At 51.5% G+C, this 19022-nt stretch overlaps 1 long non-coding RNA gene across 1 annotated transcript; it reads right to left on the reverse strand.

Annotated features, from left to right (window-relative positions):
• Positions 1 to 4356: 4356 nt before the first annotated feature.
• Positions 4357 to 10004, reverse strand: LOC141915995 (uncharacterized). Its single transcript, XR_012621050.1, has 3 exons — positions 9773 to 10004; positions 8176 to 8307; positions 4357 to 7095 (listed from the first exon to the last, which is right to left on the reverse strand). It is a non-coding gene; the product is annotated as an uncharacterized LOC141915995 (long non-coding RNA).
• Between the last annotated feature and the right edge of the window lie 9018 nt (positions 10005 to 19022).

The raw sequence follows: 19022 nt of genomic DNA on the forward strand, positions 1-19022 counted from the left end.
GCCACAGAAAAAGCATCATAGCCAGTGCCCCAGCGAGGGGCAGCAACCCCCACAGCTCAGATACGGGCTTTGGAATAATACGTGGCCACATCAAACATTTGCAAAGAAGCCAGCAAGATGCAGGTGCAGATGCTGCTGCTGCACCCTGGACACCGGGCCACGGCCACGGCACCGCTGAGGCAGCTTTCGGCTGCGGGACGAGCGTTGCCAGTGGCAAAGGGCAGAGCTGGCGCACAGGCGCACGTCAGCCCCAACCCGGCGATTCGAGGGAGGTACTCGAGTCCCCTCTGTGGACACGTAACCCATCGAAAGGGATTTCATGCAGAAGGAACAGTTTGCAGGGACATTATCTCAGCTTGTTGCTGTTACCTTCGGTGCTAGCAGCACGTTTACGCTCACCCGGAGCGGTGTGTTTCTTTGTGTGTTCTCACACTACCTTCAGTTTTTCCACTTCAAGAAACAACTTCTGCCAGAACATCTAGCACAAGGACTGGGAAGCCAAATGTACACCTGGGAGCTACCACAGCTCTCGGCATGAGCCCAGGACAGCAATGATCAGTTAACGGCCCCTGGAGCCCAGCTCTGCCCCAGGTAGGCAGAGCCCTAGAGCCCACCAGCCCCCCAATAGCTGCCAGCATCACCCCCAATAGCTGCCAGCATCGCTGGCCGCAGCCCCCCGGGCCAGCTGTAACCCTGGTTATTCTTTAGAAGTGACACCCGAGATTTTATTAATTTCTTCTCCATCTTTCCCTGCTCAACACCACTTTCTCCCACCCCCAGCTTCTCCCTAGGGTGCACACCGTGGTCACGCCGAGGAACGGCAGCAAGCAGCAGCACCAACCACTGTACGCCCAGCTAAAGGCCCCCTCCGTGGGAAATGCCTCCCCGAGGTGCGGTGGGCTCTTGCTGGGCCGCACTCCCCGGCCTGGAGCGGTGCTTCAGCACTTTTTGGGGACTGGTTTCACACCAGCACCTCGCTGCCAGGGCCTGTGCATTGGGGGACATCTGCCCCGTTTGTCACGGAGGAACAGGGACAGCCCAGCAGCCAGGCACCCTGCAGGACACTTTATTCTCTACAGCAGAGGTTCACTCATCCAACACTTACCCCGTCACATGCGTGTTTGTTTGCGACGGCCCCGGTTTCTCAGGCGCCTGCACCGTCCCCCCCGCAGCTGCGCCCCGTTAGCGCCCGCAGGCTGGAGGCTGGCCGGCAATCTGCAGCGAGTGCTGCTGGAAACAACAAAAATTATGCAACCGCTCCCCAAGAATGTGCATGTTTTATGAGCATTATAAATTGCAAGACACCATTGTTGCATCAGAAAAATCCCGCACAGATTCAGAATTAAAAGGACCCTTGATTCACTTAAAGGGACATGTCAAAACCTTCCTTAATTGTGATAAATCCCATTCTTTCATCTGAGAAGGTGACATTTCATGGCAAATAAGCCCAAGAAATTGAGTGGAACAAGGAAGAGCTTCCTGTTTTGTAAGTGATTTCCTATAATGAACAAAGCTCAGCATGAAAACAGTAGGCTGCATGTCTGGTGCTCAGTTTTTTTAGGTTTACGTTGATCCCAGGCAGGCAGATGGAATTCATCATGAGAAGCTAATCAGGGACACTGAGACCTAGTTGCATTTACAGGGAGAAAATCTCAGTTTGGGGAGTCATTAGAAGCCTGCCTCTCATAAGCACACTGCTTGCAAATTTACAGACCATTTCCCAGACAAACCATTCTGCTCAGGCCTGGCAGCGAAGACCAAGAGGAGAGCGATGGGAATTGTGCACAGGGGTCAATTAACCTGGGTCTGTCCCTTCTCCCAGAGCAAAGAGGAGCTTCATCACCCCAGCACTACGAGGGGTGCGTGACCTGGGGAGAATGCTAGCGAGCACTCAGGTAACTTGGCCTTTAAACCAGCTGGCACTGCACTGTCCCCCCCGGCGCAGACACTTCCCCAAGCTCCTGCACTTTGGAGGTCAGGTTGAAAATCCCTTTTCTTCCCTAGAGAAGGGAAGAAGCCCTGGAAGCCTCCAGGACCCCCACAAACACCCAGCAAAACCACCAGCCAAACCGGCCACACCAGGGCTCTGAGCCAGGCGGCCTCTGCCCAAAGGGACCAAAGCAACCGCGGATGTTTCAGGGACAGAAAAGAGCAGGATCCCCCTCCAGAGCTACCCTCACCTCTTTGCCTCTTCCAAGACTCTGACAAACCTTCTACTGCTCCAGCTTCCCCCTTACAAAGGCCGAGAGCCTCACAACGCTGGTCCAGCTCTCCCAGCCCTTCTTCCAGCCGGAGCCTGCGCGGGCGGCAGCGGTGCTGATGCTGCAGCACACGGGCGTTTGCAGATGTGTGTCCCCCCCCCCACCCCGAGGCCGTGCATCCCTGGGAGAGCTGTGCCCTGGGGAAAGGCCTGGGAGGGAGAGGAGGAACGGGTGCCACATTGCCTTTTATTCTGTCTGCAGGCTGCATTCTGGCAGCTGGTGATTTTCATACATTTGTATTTACTGTTACCTGATAAATAGATTTCTGGGCAAGGTCTGATGTGCCCAAGGAGCCTGTGGCATGAGCAGAGCTGGGCTGTGGGGGGTTTCCATCCCCTGAGCAGTTCCTTGTCAATACCTGCACAGAGCTGGTGTTTCATTAACGTTCCCCTCCGTACATGTGAACGCTTGAACGACGCTGAGAACCAAACACAGAAGGGAAAACACTTTGCCAAAAAAGGCGACTTGCTTCAACGCTTGGACAACAGATTCCAAATCAGCCTGGGCACGGCCTCCTCCCCGTGCCGCTCCCGTGGGATGCGCAGCAGGAGCGCGGCGGCGGGATGAGCGGCCACCTTCGGAGGAGCCTTTTGGGAGCTCTGGTAGGGGAATGGCAAACAGGAAAGTGCTGAGCCAGCTGGGAACAAGCTGTTCGCCTGCCCCCGGGTCTCCCTCCCAACAATATTTTAATTCCAGCTCAAACTGCCAAAAAAAGAAGCTCCTTAATCAGCAAAGCTGGGAGGAAGGGCAGCTCCCGTTCCGGCATGCGGCCGCCCCTCTCCCCGGCCACCACCCTTCCTTCCCCTGCGATGCCCGTGGCCATACTTGTGCCAACCGGGCAAACCCCCCCCCCACGTCCTCCCAAAGGCTGGCACACACCGAATCTGCCAGATCTGCTGCAACTCTTGGTCTTCCCTTTTTTCCTGGGGAAAAGGTGCTGCTCTGGTGAAGCACTGAACATCCCATCAGAGCTGCGAATTTCCCTGGTTTATGCTCTTCCAGGAAACTCGTTCTTTGTGGTTTATCAAACCCAGCGCATTTCCAGATAGAGGCAAACAAGCTCCCCCAATTACGCTTTACCACTTTCTGACGTTTTCATTATCCCTGATGCAGTACCCATCAAATATTGTCTTGTACCAAAAGCCATTTCTGTCAAATTAAGTTAAAAGGAAGTAGTGGAAAACTAAAAGCTCCACATCTAATCCTACCACCTGGAAAATCAGCAGAGAAATATAATTTTGTAGTCTTTCAAATTAAATCAGATTCTGGCCTCTCTGCTGATGAGTTAATCCAATGCTGAGTGGAATAGCTCCGCTCAACCATGACTAGGTTTAGGCATGTTCAATTCACAGCAAAGCAGTTCCAGTTCAGAGACATTGCTTTTAATTTTATTCTCACCCTATTTCTTTTAATTTTATAATTTGCCTCAACCATTCCCCAACAAGAAGCTATCAGCAGGAGGGGCCTTTGATTGCAGAGCTGCTCGTGCTGCTACAAAGGGTGGTGGTCGGGGGCCCGCGGGCGAGTCACGGCGTCTGTGTGTTTTGGGTGGCCTTTCCCTTCCTGGGTGCTGCGGCACCGGAGCCTTTTGACCATCTGCCCCCAGGTGGAGCTGGACTACGTGGGTTTAAGGCTGAACTGGGATTGCACCCTAGTGAGAACTGCTAAAAGAAAGAAACCATGAAGGAAACATTCGTTGCACCAACATCCCTCCTTCCAGTTAAATTTTAATCAACTTCCTCCCAAAAAAATCAGAAAAAAATCCACAAAAAATTAAAAGTTATTCTAAGAAAAATAAAAGTAAAATCTTCACCCAATACAGACGAATTGAGTAGGGCTCGTAGGAAAATTAGAAAAGTTTGAGCACTTCAGGAGTTGGTTTTGTTCTCTGTCACAGTGAAAATTAGACCCTTTATTGTTCTTCATGCAAAAATGAGTGTGGTCACAAACCATCCCTCAGCATCACCGCACCTTGGTACAAAATAATTCACTCAGCACGTAGGAAGCCAGACCCGAGTTCTTGGTCTGTCTCATGATTGGCTTTTTCTGTGGTTCACCCCAAAGCCTGAATTTAAGAACATTTCAGACATGTACCAATATGAAAGGCTTACTATTTCACTTTTTTTACATTATTTTACAAAACAGTTGCCTCTCATAGCACATGTCCATCAGGCTCATCCCAGACTATTACAAAGGCTGTTAGCTACCGGAGCTCAGCGTTTACCAAGTACAGGGCTTACGGTGGCTGTGCCAGCCCTCTGCGGACCGGCAGAGCCCGGGGCTGGGATGTCGGTTCCCTCCGCAGGAATGACGAGCTGCTCCCGGAGAGAGACCAGAGCTGCTCCCGGAGACCAGAGCTGCTCCCGCGACGCTGCGCAGGGACCACACAGCCACTCCTCACACCATCGTCCCCAGTGTTCCTGTTGGGCTCCCGGGTGGCTGCTCTCCCCCATGCTGGCAATCTCCGTGAGCAGTCGCTGCCACCCCTTTTTGATGTTTTGCATAAAATTGACCTGCACATGATTTTGTGTCTCTTTATTTTCCTTTAAAGATGTGAAGTACAACCAGAAGTCTCTCTTATGCTTTACTTTATTCTTTTTTTTTTTTTTTTTTCCCCAATTGCTTTTCATGAGAGAAGTCCAGAATGTCACGTCTGATCTTCCCTGGTTTTCCTACAGGTCTTTTGGGAAATCTTAGACCACTTGCTTTAGAAGCAGCAAAAATAATTGAAAGTGTGAAGGTGTTGAATAGTTAGCCAGGGCTTCCTTTCCCTGCAGCGTTAGTCTTTGAAGTTAGAGCCGTCTGTAGAGTAGCTGCTGAACGGGTCTGTCCGGTGCGGCACCGCTGCTGTCCCCCTGGCCAGGCAGCCCCGGCACCTCCCAGGGTGGTGGCAGTGAACCCTCACCCCCCCCCCGTCAGGTCCTCTTTGCATATACTCGTATAACAGATCAAAAAGGGCAAATAGCTGCAATTTTCTCCATTTAATGCAAGCCAGAACGCTCTCTCCAGTTACCGTTTGCAGTTTACTTAAGTCCTGGTGGACTGGAATTAAGTAATTACGGACTGGATTCACCCCTCCTGAAGCTCGCGTTCTCTGTAGAGAACTAACAAAGGTGGCTGAAGAAAACCTGCCTGGGGTTGCTGAGGTTTCTGTGTGAGCCTTTTCAAGTTTCAAATTTAACAAGTTTAAGGATCATGAAATGTTGGTTCTTATCTTTACTGGTTTGCCACAACTACTGGAACACCTGCAGTAAGTGAGACTGCGAAAGGCCACTCTGAGACCTGGCAAAAGGATCAGCAGCCTTCAAGACTGAGCCACCCTTGCCGGTGGGATGCTGCCATGGTGGCTCAGTGCCGGCTCTCCCACACCGCTCGTGCCCTGGCATGGAACACGGTGCACAGGCTGAACTTTAAAGACAGGTGGGAGGCTCAGAAGGGCTCGTCCAAGCCAGGCTCAACCGCTGCGACCTGACTGGCCTCGTCAGGAGAGCCCAGGGCAAAGAGCCCCGGTGTGGGGCACATCCAAGTGTCCTGGCGAGGGGCCCCGGCACGTCTCCGGTGATGCCTGGGCACACAGCAGATGCACCCTCCCTCCCCATAGTTTCACTGGCAGAGAGGCCTGAGCAAGCCCAACTGGGCAAACCTGCGTGGGCCAGCGCACACCCCGCGACTCCGGCGCACCCCGGCTCGGCAGCACCTGCGAGGTGATTTCTGCTCTCAGCATCTTCTCCCGGAGCGGGGCTGCCTGCATCCTGCCAGGGCTCTGCCTGGGGCTGCTGACCTCTGCAGGCAGCAAGGCAAGACTGCAAAGGTATTATTAATGACAATAGCTATTTTTATAGAAAAGCAGAAATGAGATCATTTCTTCAAATAAAAAACCCAAAACAAACCAGCAAGGGTAAACACGAACAAGGTGGTTTGTTCTGGGAAGCTTTTCTGGTATCAAGAGAAATGATCTTAGCACAATATGGTGTTTTAGTTTGGTTTCTGTTTTGTTTTCCTAATTTACAATGTGTTTTAGCATCTATACAAAATATCCCTCAGGCTGCCAACAGCAACAGGACCCAGAGTGGTGATTTAATGTAAGAGAACACATTCTCTTACACCGTTTATCCAAACTCTCCCCTTTGCGCTGAGATGTCATTAGACCACTTTAAGCCAGGCCCAAAGGCTGGTTCTGCACCCTGCACCTCCTCAGGCAGCGGCTGGGGAGTTGTCCCTCTGCCACAGACTGATGTTGTCATCAAGTGGCACCTACCTGCTCCCTGCAAATGCCCCTGGCACCGGCAGAGTCCCTGCCCCTCCCGGGTGCTGGCTGTGAGCCCTCCCGGCAGCCCTGCCGAGAGGAGGAGGAGGAGGAGGAAGACATCTCCCCTGGGAAGCATCACCCTGGGAGGGTGCACAGGCCCTGTGGCTCCCGAAGGCATTTTGCTTATTGACAGTCACCAAGTTAATCTGCACGTGTCAGCAGGGACATACAAATACCCCCCCGAGTGGACACACGCTGCTATTCCAGAGAACTAACAACCCATCATCATAACGAATCTAAAGGAAAGGCTGAGAAGAAAGCAGGCAATAATTTCTGCCAAACATCGCAGCTGTAAGAGCACAATGGGAAAGGAGCTGCCGGGGGAGCAGCCTGACGCAAATGAATCATGACAGGAGGGGAAGGAGAGTCTGAAAGCTGCTCCCTTGACCTAAGTGTTGCTTTTTTTCATGTGCAGGGAAAACAGTTTGCACTGCTGCTCCTCCTGCAATCACCACGGGTGCTCCAGAAGACAATGAAGAATTTATCACTCCTCTCTGGGCAGGCGGTGACAGATGATCTGTGGAGCTGCGGAATTTCCCCAGACCCGATATGAAATCAATCACCTGGAAATCCCCCCAAAATACTCACCCCCAGCGCCCAGAAATACTCCCCTCTGAATTACTCCCACCCCAAAATACTCCCCCCAGAACAGTCCCCCCTGAAATACTCCCCCGAAACACTTCCTCCGAAATGCTCCCCCTGAAATGCTGCCCCCAAAATAGTCCCCCCTGGAATACTCTGACACATTCCACTCCTCAAATACTCCCACCCTGAAATACTCCCCCTGAAATACTTCCCCCACACCCCACCTTGATTAAGATCCCCCAGCACTTATATTAAAAATTACTCTGGCTTACTTGCCCCCTTACTCACCACCCTTTACTTGCCCCCCTTTACTCGCCCCCTCTTACTCTCCACTGTTTACTCGCAGCCCCTTTACTCACCACCATTTACTTGCACCCCTTTTACTCACACCCCTTTACTCGCCCCCCTTTTGTCACCACCCTTTACTTTAACGGGGTGGGAGGCCGAAACAGGGTTGGAGGCCGGAGGGAAGTAGAGGCCGGAGGGCAAATATAGGCCAGAAAAAAGTAGATGCCGAAAAGGGGTGCGAGGTCTGAGGGGCATTAGAGTTGGAAAAGGGCTGGGAAGCCAAAAAGGGGTGGGAGGACGTGGGGGAAGTAGAGATGGAGAAATCACTAGAAAAGGAAGGAGGAGTCCTACAGGCACATGGTGGAAAAAAAACAGGGTCAGGGAGCAAGACGGAGGAAGAGAGATAATGATGAGTGGAGAGTAGAAAGACAGAGAGAGATAAATCAAATGTGGGGGGAAAAGATGGTGGGAAGGAGGGAGAGCAAGAGACGGTCCAGAAGGCAGAGGGCTTGAGGGGATGAGAGAGGGAGAAAGGGAGAGGGATGGGGACAAAGAGAGGGAGAAAGGAAAGAGAGGGATGGGCTACAAGATGAATGGGAAAAGGCCACAGAGGAGGACAGAATGTCACAGGGAGCTGGGCACGGGGTTACACCGGGAAACAACGGGACAGCGATCGCCAGCCATAGAGAGGGCTCTCTGGAAAAGGCAGTGTCCTCCGGCGCACGGCTTTACCTGCAATCATCTGGGCTGCAGCGTTTTAATTTGTTTCCTTTAAAGAGACTCAAGGGTACCATGAGAGGCAGTTTCCAGGATTCAAAGGAGACGGCAGAATTTGATCTCTTTCCATGGCCTTGTATGTAATTACTGGAAGGAGTGAGGGAGGCAATACAGATGCAAAGACTCAGGTTAAAAGAATTTATTCCAGGCCAGCAGACGGAAAGCTACCCCTGCTCGGATTTGGGGGAGGTGTGTGGGAACTGCCAAGGACCAGGGCCAGGAACAACCATCTTGTGACCTCCAGTTGTTGGGCACGTTCCCTGGGGCTGCAGGGACCTGGAGAGGAGCAGCTGCTGCCCCACACTGCAACGAGGACAGCCGGGGGTCCCACTCCATCCACCGCCTGCGTTTAATTCCCTCCCTCCCTTTCCCCTCCCGGCTGGCCGGGGCTGCTCCGGCCGGGATCCGGCAGCGCGAGTGCACGAAGCAGCGTGCAAAGCTCCAGCGGCCCGCGCTGGGACGGAGACTCTTCGAGGAGTGACGATGCCCCGAGATCCCACAGAGGGGGTCAGGAAGTGAAGGGGAGGGGACCTGGTCCTGCAGCATCCTTCCAGCATAATCACCCTGGCATTAATTTTCAAAACATTTTTCTAGTTTCTCCGCGAAGGCACGTTCGTCGGCAGTGAAACAAGTCTGCCCGTCGTGACCAAAGACAGAGGAGCTGTGCGGGCGGTCCCTGAGGGATCCCCACCAGCCAAGGGGCTGCTGTTCCTGGACCTGCCCTGCGAGGTGTTCCTCTGCGCTGTGTAACTGTGAAAGCTGTGCGGCCTGTGACACTTCTATACCCCAAAGCCATTCGCTTCTCTTCTTTTTCAGCTGCACCTCGACCCAGGGCATGACCTCCAACACCGCTGGTGGCTGAAAAATCATTTCAGGCTCTTGGAAATATCAAGCTCATCTGTCCTGAACTTCGCAGCTCTGTATTTTAACAGCCTAAGTGACTCCTCAGCACTGCCACTTTGAATTTCTTTCATGTCGTCTAGTTTTAGTGCTATTCTATTTCATTTCCTCCCTTACCTTAATCATTTTTTAACACTCTTTCAGTTTGTGTTTCTCTCTCTTTTCATCTTCATCTGTTCCTGATATTTTATTTTTCCAACAAACTAAGTAATTTAATGGCCCTAATCCCAAGCCTCCTATTTAGAGCATGGATGTGGAGGCTGCAAAAAGAAGTCCCAATTTAAATCTGTCAGTCAAGCATAATTTAATCCATCATCTTCTTTATATCTAAAACTGCTCCATGGGAAGGAAACCATGACTGGGATTCAATTTACCTTTAACATCCAGCTTTACAGCTTTCTAGTGCTTCCTTTTCTTATGTAAGGGCTATTAGAAAATGATGAAGTTACCTAGACTTTGGACAACAAGCAGTCAGCACTGTTTGGGTCCGAGGTGATTGCACAGGGCTCAGACACATCCACAGCGCCATGGCCGCACACGCGGGCTGTGGCGGAGCTGCGGTGCTGCAGGGCAGTGCTTTTCTACTCTTTTTCCATTTCTGGACCTCTGAACAAAGTCCAGGGAATTAAACATACTGAAGGTAGCTGCTTACCTTTGTTACCTTTCCCGTCCGCTGCCAGCCAGCCCATGGACCCGCCGGAGGCCGTGGATCAGGGCTGAGGCGCAGCTGATGTCTGGGCTGCGTCGTTCCTGCAGCTGCGTCTCCCCGGACCGTCTGTGCTGCACTGGGGATGGAGTCTGAGCAGGGACGGCCTCCATCTGCCTGCCAGCGACAGGTCTGGGGGGAGAAGGCATTGGCTGCGCTGGCACGTCACGGAGCCTGTCACTTGACAAAGGCCCCAACCCCCCCCAACAGTCTGGTTTTTAATGTGGGATTCTGACTAGAGATTGCAAACCCCTCCTTGCGTTCAGCCGCCCGGGGGAGAAGGAGCCCTGTCACCAGGGAACAACCCGGGAGTGGGTGTCAGCCCCCCCCCAGCACAGCCAACCCCCCTGGGGCCCCCCGGGGCCTCAGCCCTCCGCAAAGGGTCAATTTTCCTGCACCGGTAGCGGGACCCTGGTCTCTGCGTCTTAATGACTCCAGACCACACAGACAACACTGGTTTTCTCTTTTCTGTACTATTTTAGCTCACTCTCTCCCAGGAGATGAGCAATTACCAGCAACAAATACCTGCTCGGCAGAGGAGGGAAGACAAATATGCTTTTAGACCTGGAATATGCAGCTACTTATTACAAATATTTGACAATGTTAGGACAGTTACTATAAGTCTCTCCGTCATTCTCCATTGCTCTAACACCCACCAAAAATAAATCAAACGCCTAAATCACCCGTGAGAGCGTTGAGAAGAGATCTGCCAGGTGACAGAAACACGCTCAGGACAGACGGACACCAAACTGCACTGCAGCCCTGTAACAAGCTGGGGTGGCTCTGACGTGAGATAAATCTGACACTGTGCAGGGTTAGTTAGTGCCAGCTCTTGGCTGGGCCAGACCCGGGACACAGCAGCCGTCCTGCTCCCCCGTCCCGCTGAGAGGCTGGGCCACGGGCTGGAGAATTGGTACAAAAACAAACCGATGTCTTGCATTTTGTGGGGCCAGCTTTCTTCTGTTTTGTTTCCCTAAAATGTTTACTATAATCCCACTTCGGTAAAACATTCAAAATTGCCACAAAATGAACCAAATGAGAAGAAACCGTATCGTTTGAGAAATGAAACTGTCACCCAATCTCTGTTCTTCAGCAAAGCCACAGTGTATTTGTAAAACTGCCCTGTGCAAATGGAATAATTTAAGAAAGTGCAGATTAGGGTAAAGGTGTGTATTTATGGGAAGCAGCTGAGGAAAAGTGCCTTGGCGCTCTCCTGGGGTTTGTGCTCTCTGTTTGCTATCGGCTCTGTTTTCCGCTGAAGCCCCTGGTAGTTCCGTAGTACGCAGAAGAGGAATTTGTTGATGCTACAGAAAATGAAGTCCTGCACAGCAGTCAATAGGAAATAATGGATATCAATTACACAGCTGGAACTGCTGACTTGATCAGATTTTATAATTCTTTACTCTAGGGGTCTTCTTAATAAATCCGTTGAGAGAAGTGTCATATCTTTTATAGCAATATGTTTCAATATTTTATTTTCTATGAAGGAGAAACTGGCAGTTTTACAAAATGCTCCTCGGAGTCTCCCACAGCCTCATGAAGGTATCAAAATTGATGGGAGATGGAGATGAGCTATTTGTTCTCTAATGCAGGGACCAGTTTGCCATAACGTTCAGAAATTGCCTCTGGAAACCAGACGGATTCCTTCCGTCTGCTCCAGCCCCATTTACGGCACAGGGGCAGGCTCCCGACAAGGGATTTAATAAGAGCCTCACAGCAAGGTGCTAAAAGATCAGGTCACCTAAAAGCAAATTGCCCGTTGAGGAGTACCCTAGATTTTGTAACAGTCAGAAAACAGCATCGCCCCGTGGGGGTGTGAGCAGCCACCCGGCCCTGCGAGGAGGAGCCGCGCTTGCGCAGGGCATCAGCGGACACATCCACTCCAACCAGACTGCAAAATTGTACTGAACAGGGGGAAAAAAGCTCACCTTTCTCTCTTACTTGCAGTCCTTTATCTGCATTTTTATTTAATCCAGCCACCGTCTCAAGCACTGAAAGCAGAAATGCAGCCTTCTTGGTGGCATCTTCCCTATGGTAAATCTAATTAAACAGCCATTAAAGTGTGTGTTAGCTCGATTATATCAAGGTGACCTGGAGCTCCTGCGAAATGTTAATAACAGCATTCCCCAGTAACTGGCATTCAACAGGGAACAGGCAGTACTGCTTCTACTGATGTAGCCTTTAGATGAATATGGTTATTGAAGTGCTCTGTGTACTGCAGATTCCCAAATAAATGCTTATCTCATTTTCTGGCAGCTGAGGTGTTTCGTGAGCCCCTCCAGCGCTCCCAGCCAGGGCTGGCATCCCCGCCAGCACCCCGGGCGCGCTCCCGCAGCACCTCGGGCAGGACACCAGCAGCAGCGGGGGATGTGTGCACGGACAAAAACCACACAGCAGGGTCTCCAAAACCCTGGCCAGAGGAAAAGTGCTGTAATGTAAGAAAGGAGGGGAGGGAGGTCAGACCCTCACCTGCCCAGCAAGAGCCGGGGGAGCCTCCAATCGCAGCAGCTGTGGGGCAGGGTCACGGAGCAGCTCAGTCCCTCCACCCGCAGATAACAAGGCTGATTGTTTCCCAGCCAAAGTGAGCACCCATGAACATCTGTAAATCCCTAAGCCTCAATTCAGATCAAAATCTGGGATAATTTCCCTGATTTACACTGGCCTGATGTCCAGTCTCAGAACCACACAGAGTCCATGTTGGCAAAACTCTGTAGACTGATTTTCACATCCCTACCCAGAACTAGACCTGCTAATGCCCAACAGAGAAATATCTTTTTTATAAGTAGGCAATTTATCCTGTGAAGGTTAACGATAGCAAAATGCTAATGATGAGACTGATAACTGAGAGCCGTGTCTGCCCATTACTGCAGGTTTTTATCACACACCCTAAGAAGTATCATTATGCTAAAGAAAATCTTCACCATGTACTAAATCAAAGTCAGACAGATCTGCATCTAAAAAATTACTTCCTTTGGTTGTTACCTTATGTTTGACGTTACAAGTTTATTCCTTTAACTGCAGCTGCAGTTAAAAATAGGTAATATCCCACCAAGCTGCAAAATAGCTGAACAGGTGGAAAATGTCTCACTTCCCCCTTGCACATGTCGTCAGACATGATTTGGACACTTGGGCTACATGACTGCATAAACCTCCTCCCCATCAGTAATTAGCAAGGACAACGTTAATTTACCAACATTTCCAACCATTCAGCGGCATCAGACTAAAACAGAGGGAGGCCGCTGGGGCTCAGAGGGGACAATTCCTGTCTCCGACACCCCCTCGGGAGCCTGGTGCTCCGTTCCCACACCCGATCACAACTCACACGTGTACCTGAGAGCCCCCCCCGGAGCTCTCCTGCCCCTCGGTGCGCTGCCCCGGCTCAGGCCAGCCCACGTTCACCACTGGGCAGACCCTGTGTCTCGGCCCAGCCCTTCAGAGTGGGGATTTCTGAGGAATCTCACCCACCCACCGCTCGGGTGTCCAGGGGAGGGCTTCCAGCTGCAGGGAAGCCGAGGGGGTTAAGTGGGTCTGATGATGCTGGTAGTGCAGGCAATTAATTGCATTTTACTCTTATGGCTTCTTGAAAGAACAGAGATCATTTTGCATAATTATGCAAACAATGGTCCCTGCTAACAGTTGAAGAGACAAACAAATAAGGTAATCAGTGCTGAAGGACGGAATGTAGCACTAATGAACTGGGCTGGATTTCAGTGTTACGGTCTGTTAACGGTCCTGAGAGCAGGGAGGTAAAATGCAGCTTCAGTTCATGTCCCACGGGGAGTGCTGGGCTCTTCCCACGCTGGGTGTTCCTGGGCAGGGAGGTGTTTCCCAGATTCTCAACCTCCCTTGGGGGCGGTGGGAGTCACCACATTCATTTTCTGGGCTTGGAGGAGGATGCTGATGGCAGCCTCATCCCAGCTCTGGGTTTATTTCCCTCTCCTCTACAAAATGGAGTCAGAAAGCACATTTGTTCATGAGCTCTTACGGGTCCCGCTGCAGTGCTGCCCGCGTGGACACGCACAGGTGACCCAGCAGAAAGTGGCTGCTCCAGCCAAATCGCGGCGCACCCCTTGGCAGGACCGATGGCCGTACTGAGCCATGAGGTTGCCCGGTCGCAGCGCGGCTGGCAGCTCTGCCTGACGAATGCCACGCGGCCGCTCTTGCAAGGGAACCTGTGCGAGGCCGCTTCATGCCATCGACGTGCAGTACGCAGGGGTGCTGGAGAATCGGGAGCCACAGGAACGATGAACCCCCCTGAGTGCAGTGGTAAAGGAATGAACTAAGGTTAAAAACAAAAAGAAAGAGGAGAGATGAAGCCAGGCTGTAACACAGAGAGCTTCTGTTCCCCGGGCTTTGGCAGCCCTTCGAAAGGCAAACACGCCTTTCCCCGTGCCCTTTTCACTTTCCCCTTCTCATACATCCAGACTAGGTTTGCTACGAGCACTTTGAGAGTGGTCAAATATTAAACTCTGTGCTCTGCACAGGGTATGATAAATGCGCTTGAACAAATGACAGCGTGCACCAATTTAACAATAATTCAGGGATAAGCATTGCACAGTCATTTTGAGCCTTTGGTGCAGCTTGGAGAATGCCCTTCCCAATGTCAGTGTGTCTCCAGAGGATTAAACGTGCAATCCGGCATTAGCCGGGTCGGAGTTGGGGCTTCTGGCCAACGAGAGCAATTCCCTGGCCTGCTTTTAACTGTGTGCCCGCTGCACGGCAGCTCCTCTGCGCAATTTTTTAAATCCATGTTTATTTTCAGGTCTTTGTTGTTCTGTATTATTTTGAGTATGAGTTTCTGTTTAAAGCATGGCTTTGTATTAATCCTTCAGCTATTAAGATATATCTCTGCCGAGGATGGAAGGCACAGCAGAACTAATTAAATAACATCCAAGAGCTTCAGCACTGCCATTTATTACTATTACAGAAATACATTAAACCGTGAGGAACTGCTCTTTAAGAATCGTTGCAAGGGGTGCACAACTGGCTAATTCTTCCCATGCTGACTGTTGCCTTGTACACGGGGGAGTCGGGGAGAGGGGGCTCCTGGACCCGCATGGCACGGGCCCCCACTTTGCAGGCGGGGGGAGAGGATGCGTATCTGTAAGTCCAGGTTTTGAGCAAGGATGCAACAAAGGAGGGGGAGGATTTACAAAATCCAGCATCGCTGTCTGCTCAGCTGCAGCACGGGGTCACTACAGTGTCTGGGGGCCAAGCCGGCCCCTCCCAGGGTGAGAGTGTTGGCAACCGGGGTACAGCTCTGTCTTACCCGCGGCCTTAATTTGGAGCTGAGGATGCCCCAGGCTGCTCCAACCTGCTCCCGTCCCTGCCAGCCATGAACACTTGGAGGAACAAAAACAAAAGAAAGAGAAGGGGTAGATGTGGAGGACTGCTGTTGGAAGGGACATATGTGATATAAATGAGCAATTTGGTGCAGAAATCTACTGAATTTCACAGGGGGTAATGAATTAAATGAAGTGGAAAGCATGGCATGAACTGGAGATTTGCAGTAGTGACTAATGTAATTAACCTCTATTGAAATAATTAAGCCTCCTAATTTGTGCTGCATGAGCAACGCAACCAAAAGGGCAGGCGTGAGCCAGCCCGTGCCGGGGGGCACCGGACCCCCCCAGGATGCTCCCGCTCGGCGGCGGGGTCCGGCTCTGTTCGGGGCAGCAACCCTTCGGCTCCACGTGCCGCGGCTCCACGTGCCCCGGGATGAGCTGCAGAGAAGGGCAGCTCCTGGCACGGACCCCAGCGCCCAGCTGCGGGCAGCAGGACCGCGTGTACCGTCAGAGTGCCCGAGCAGTCCCCGCTCAGCATCTCGGGGAGGTTTCTGGGACTTCGCAAGACGTTGGCGCTCGGGGGGAGGAGCAGGGGCACCCCGGGCTGCAGAGCCGAGGGACCGTCTCCCAAAGCCTGGATCAACAGCCCCCAAACCCCTTTTCCTAGTCCTGGCGTGCCCTGTCTCAGCAGGATCTGCTCTACAGCTCTGCCTGCGGCACAGAGGCAATAAACCACACAGGTTTAGGAAAAAAAGATCTTGGTCACAAATATCCCACAAATGCTGTGGCCTGTTCCTCTCGGACTTGACCTTTCTCCTCATAAACTGTCGCATTTTCCTTCTTTCAGCAAAGGATTGCTTTATGCCAGTCGGTGAAGCGGGGTTTTGTTGTCTCTAGTTATTAATTTACTTTTATTGGCTGCAGTGCCTTTCCCCGTTTTATTACCAAATAGCTCACAGTAGCAGAATGGCTTTTATTTTAGGTTATACGTAAACGTTTGACTTTCCCAAACGGGCACCAAGGAGAGGCAAAACTCTGCTGTGGTGCATCGCGGCGCCTGCCCTCCTGCCGTCCCTGCAGCCCTCGGGGAGCGCACGGACCTCCGAGCACAGCACCAGGGCACTCTCAACTCTTTAAAGCATCAATAATCCCTCCTTTGAGCTAAGGAGAGGCAGAAGAGGTAGGCAGGTCATGAGACAGAGCCACCACCTTTCTGCTAGGAATGAATGTAATTGTGCCTGAAACACAGGGCCCTTCCTGCACATTCGTGTCTCCCGTTTTCCCCAGGTACAGTCACTGCTCTGCAAACCCCCCCCTCGCCCCGCGGCCAGCAGGAACGGGCTGCAGATGCCTGCAGCTATTTTCTGATGCAGGAACTGCTTCATTTTATTAATGCTTCCAGGTTACCTGGCACTGCAATAACTGCAAAATGTAAACCAGTTGATAACAAAAGGAGTTTGCTGGGTTTTTGTTCTGTTCTCTTAATCATCCAAAAGGGCGTTTGTTCTTTGTTTCACTGTCTGGATGAAAGGTTTTACTGTCCCTCTCCTGCAAGCGCATGTGTTAGTGGGATCCATTGAATCTGCCTGTCTGCTGAGCTCGTTCCCCTGCTAAAGGCTGGCTGGTGATGGAGGAGCACTGCAAAAATGCTGATTCTTTTCCCCCCTTTTCACTGCTCAAGGCATATGATGAAAAAAGCGTAAGATTTAGATTGGTCTTTTTTCTGCCCTAAAAATACGCTCTGAAATGCTTTCAGTGTCAAAGCGTTGCTCTCTGTGATAAAGCACATTTTTCCTCTATAACAATTATTTCGAGCACTGCTATTAGATTGACTGTGAAATCCCAATAGCATCCCATAAGGTATTAGTGACACTGAAATGCCACGTTCCTTCACGGCTCCCGAATAACCTCCCCGCTGCGGTGGGTCCCGCTGAAGTCAGGACAACAGGAAGGTGCTGAGATATTCTTTTTTTTCAGAAAACTGACACCTGAAATGAGTCACCTGTGTAGACCCGCATTTATGCTAAAGTTAAAAAATAGAAAAACCTCAGGGGCTTTCCTGGCTTTGAAGCTCGACATAAGAACTTCTCTGCTTCCCAGGAGCTGTCAGGAACGAGCATCTCGCCCAGGAGCAACGCGATGGCTCGGCGGGGCACCACAGCTGGGCAGGAGAAGGTGCCTGGCGGCTCTGTCCCACTTCTAGGGATTTACAGGACCGAGCTGGGAGGAGCAGCACTAGGGACGAAGGATTCGCAGTTGGGCACTTCCAAGGCGAGGGGCAGAGCGGGCTCTGGCAATGCCCGACGCTGCTTCCGGGGCGTTAACGAGTCCCGTGCCGAGGCTGGGTACACACATTGCTGCCAGGGCCAGCAGACTGTTGCTAAATTAACGTAAAAGGCAGGCATAAATTCTAATTGACTGCATCCTTGTCAACGGCACTGAGCCACACAGCTTCTCTCTAAATTTGATTATAGCTATATCACTACTGAAGATAATTGGGGGACATGTCATTAGTCTTACATCAAGTACAGCATGTATTTTTCTCAGTCATATTTACTTTAACTTCACAAAGGAATAAATTAAGTTTACAGTAACATTCCACAACTGCTGTGAGAAGGTTAGAATTCAACTGAGCAAAGAAAAGAGAAGGAAAGACCATAAATGGGGAAAAATTGAGCTCTATCAAATACCAGTAGTGTCTGATCCTTCCTTTCTTGCTCTGCTTTAGATGATTTTCCCAATTCTGCTGCTGACCACGAACGAGTTCCTAGGAAGAAATTTAGGAGAAATACCTCCAGAAGTGCCTCACTGCAGACAGAGCCACGGGGTGGCATCCTGCTGGTCCTGGACTGATTTTTCCACAGAAACTCACCTGTTGAGACCCCTCGAGACACCGAGTCCATCTGCAGGACCAGGAGGGTGCACGGCAGCCCTGGGCTCGCGCGGTGCAGAGACATGGGGGCAGCCAGCACGGGGGGGACGGGGCAGTGTCCTGCCCCCATGAGCTGCCAGAAACCCACCTCGGCCCGGCCCGGGCAGCCGGTGGGGCTCAGGGGGTGTCTCTGGATTTCAGTATTCTCTGCACACATCTGGTTTCCACTACTTGCTGGTAAGTGAGTGTGGTTTGTAGGAGGAAACCTCTCCTATGGAGGAAATGCTCATTATCAAGACACAGCCATCCATTGCTCAGTTGTGCATGCAGCATTTTCCCATCCTTTCTGGGGTTTTTTTTCAGATTTTAAAACTAGGACAGCTATTTTCAGTTGGGCAGCCCCTGTGTGGATAGGCAGAGGACCCCGGAGCAGAGAGGTCTGGGCACAGCAAAGCGCAGGCCAGCAGCTCCCCTGGTCCTGCGCCTCTGCAGCTTCTGAAGGACAAGGAGAAATTCTTGGTGGGTGAAGCTGAACGCCAGGCACAGCACCTGCTGTCTGCTGGCATCTAAAGCCCAGGACACACTCTGGTCCCTAATTCTGCTTTTTACAGCCCCACATCTGCCCGCCAGTGCTGCAGCACTAAGGTATGTACAACAGAAGAGGTGGAGAGGTGTCCCTCAGCCATCTGTACTATCAGCTAACGCGTCTCCTCTGGAAGTATTTCTGTTCCAGGCGCAGAAGAGACCCTCAGGTGCTTCTCCACAGCCTTCATCTCTGCTCTTGAAAGAGGCAATGCTGAAGATTTTAAAGGTTTATTCATTTGTTTGAGGGGGGGTGTTAATTCCCCTGGAAGATTGACAGGCTCCTACAAAGTATTTATGTGAAACTGTTGAGTCTCTCTGCATTTAATTACACTTGACTGAGTGCATTATCACAAAGGTGAATTTTTAAAAGCTATCAGTTTTATTCTGTTTGACTCCAAACCTGACAGCGTGAGTTGCTTTCCAGCACATCCTTCGTCCCCGGTGGCTGCAGCCG

Source organism: Strix aluco, chromosome 28, assembly GCF_031877795.1.
Source record: "Strix aluco isolate bStrAlu1 chromosome 28, bStrAlu1.hap1, whole genome shotgun sequence".
NCBI lineage: Eukaryota > Metazoa > Chordata > Aves > Strigiformes > Strigidae > Strix > Strix aluco.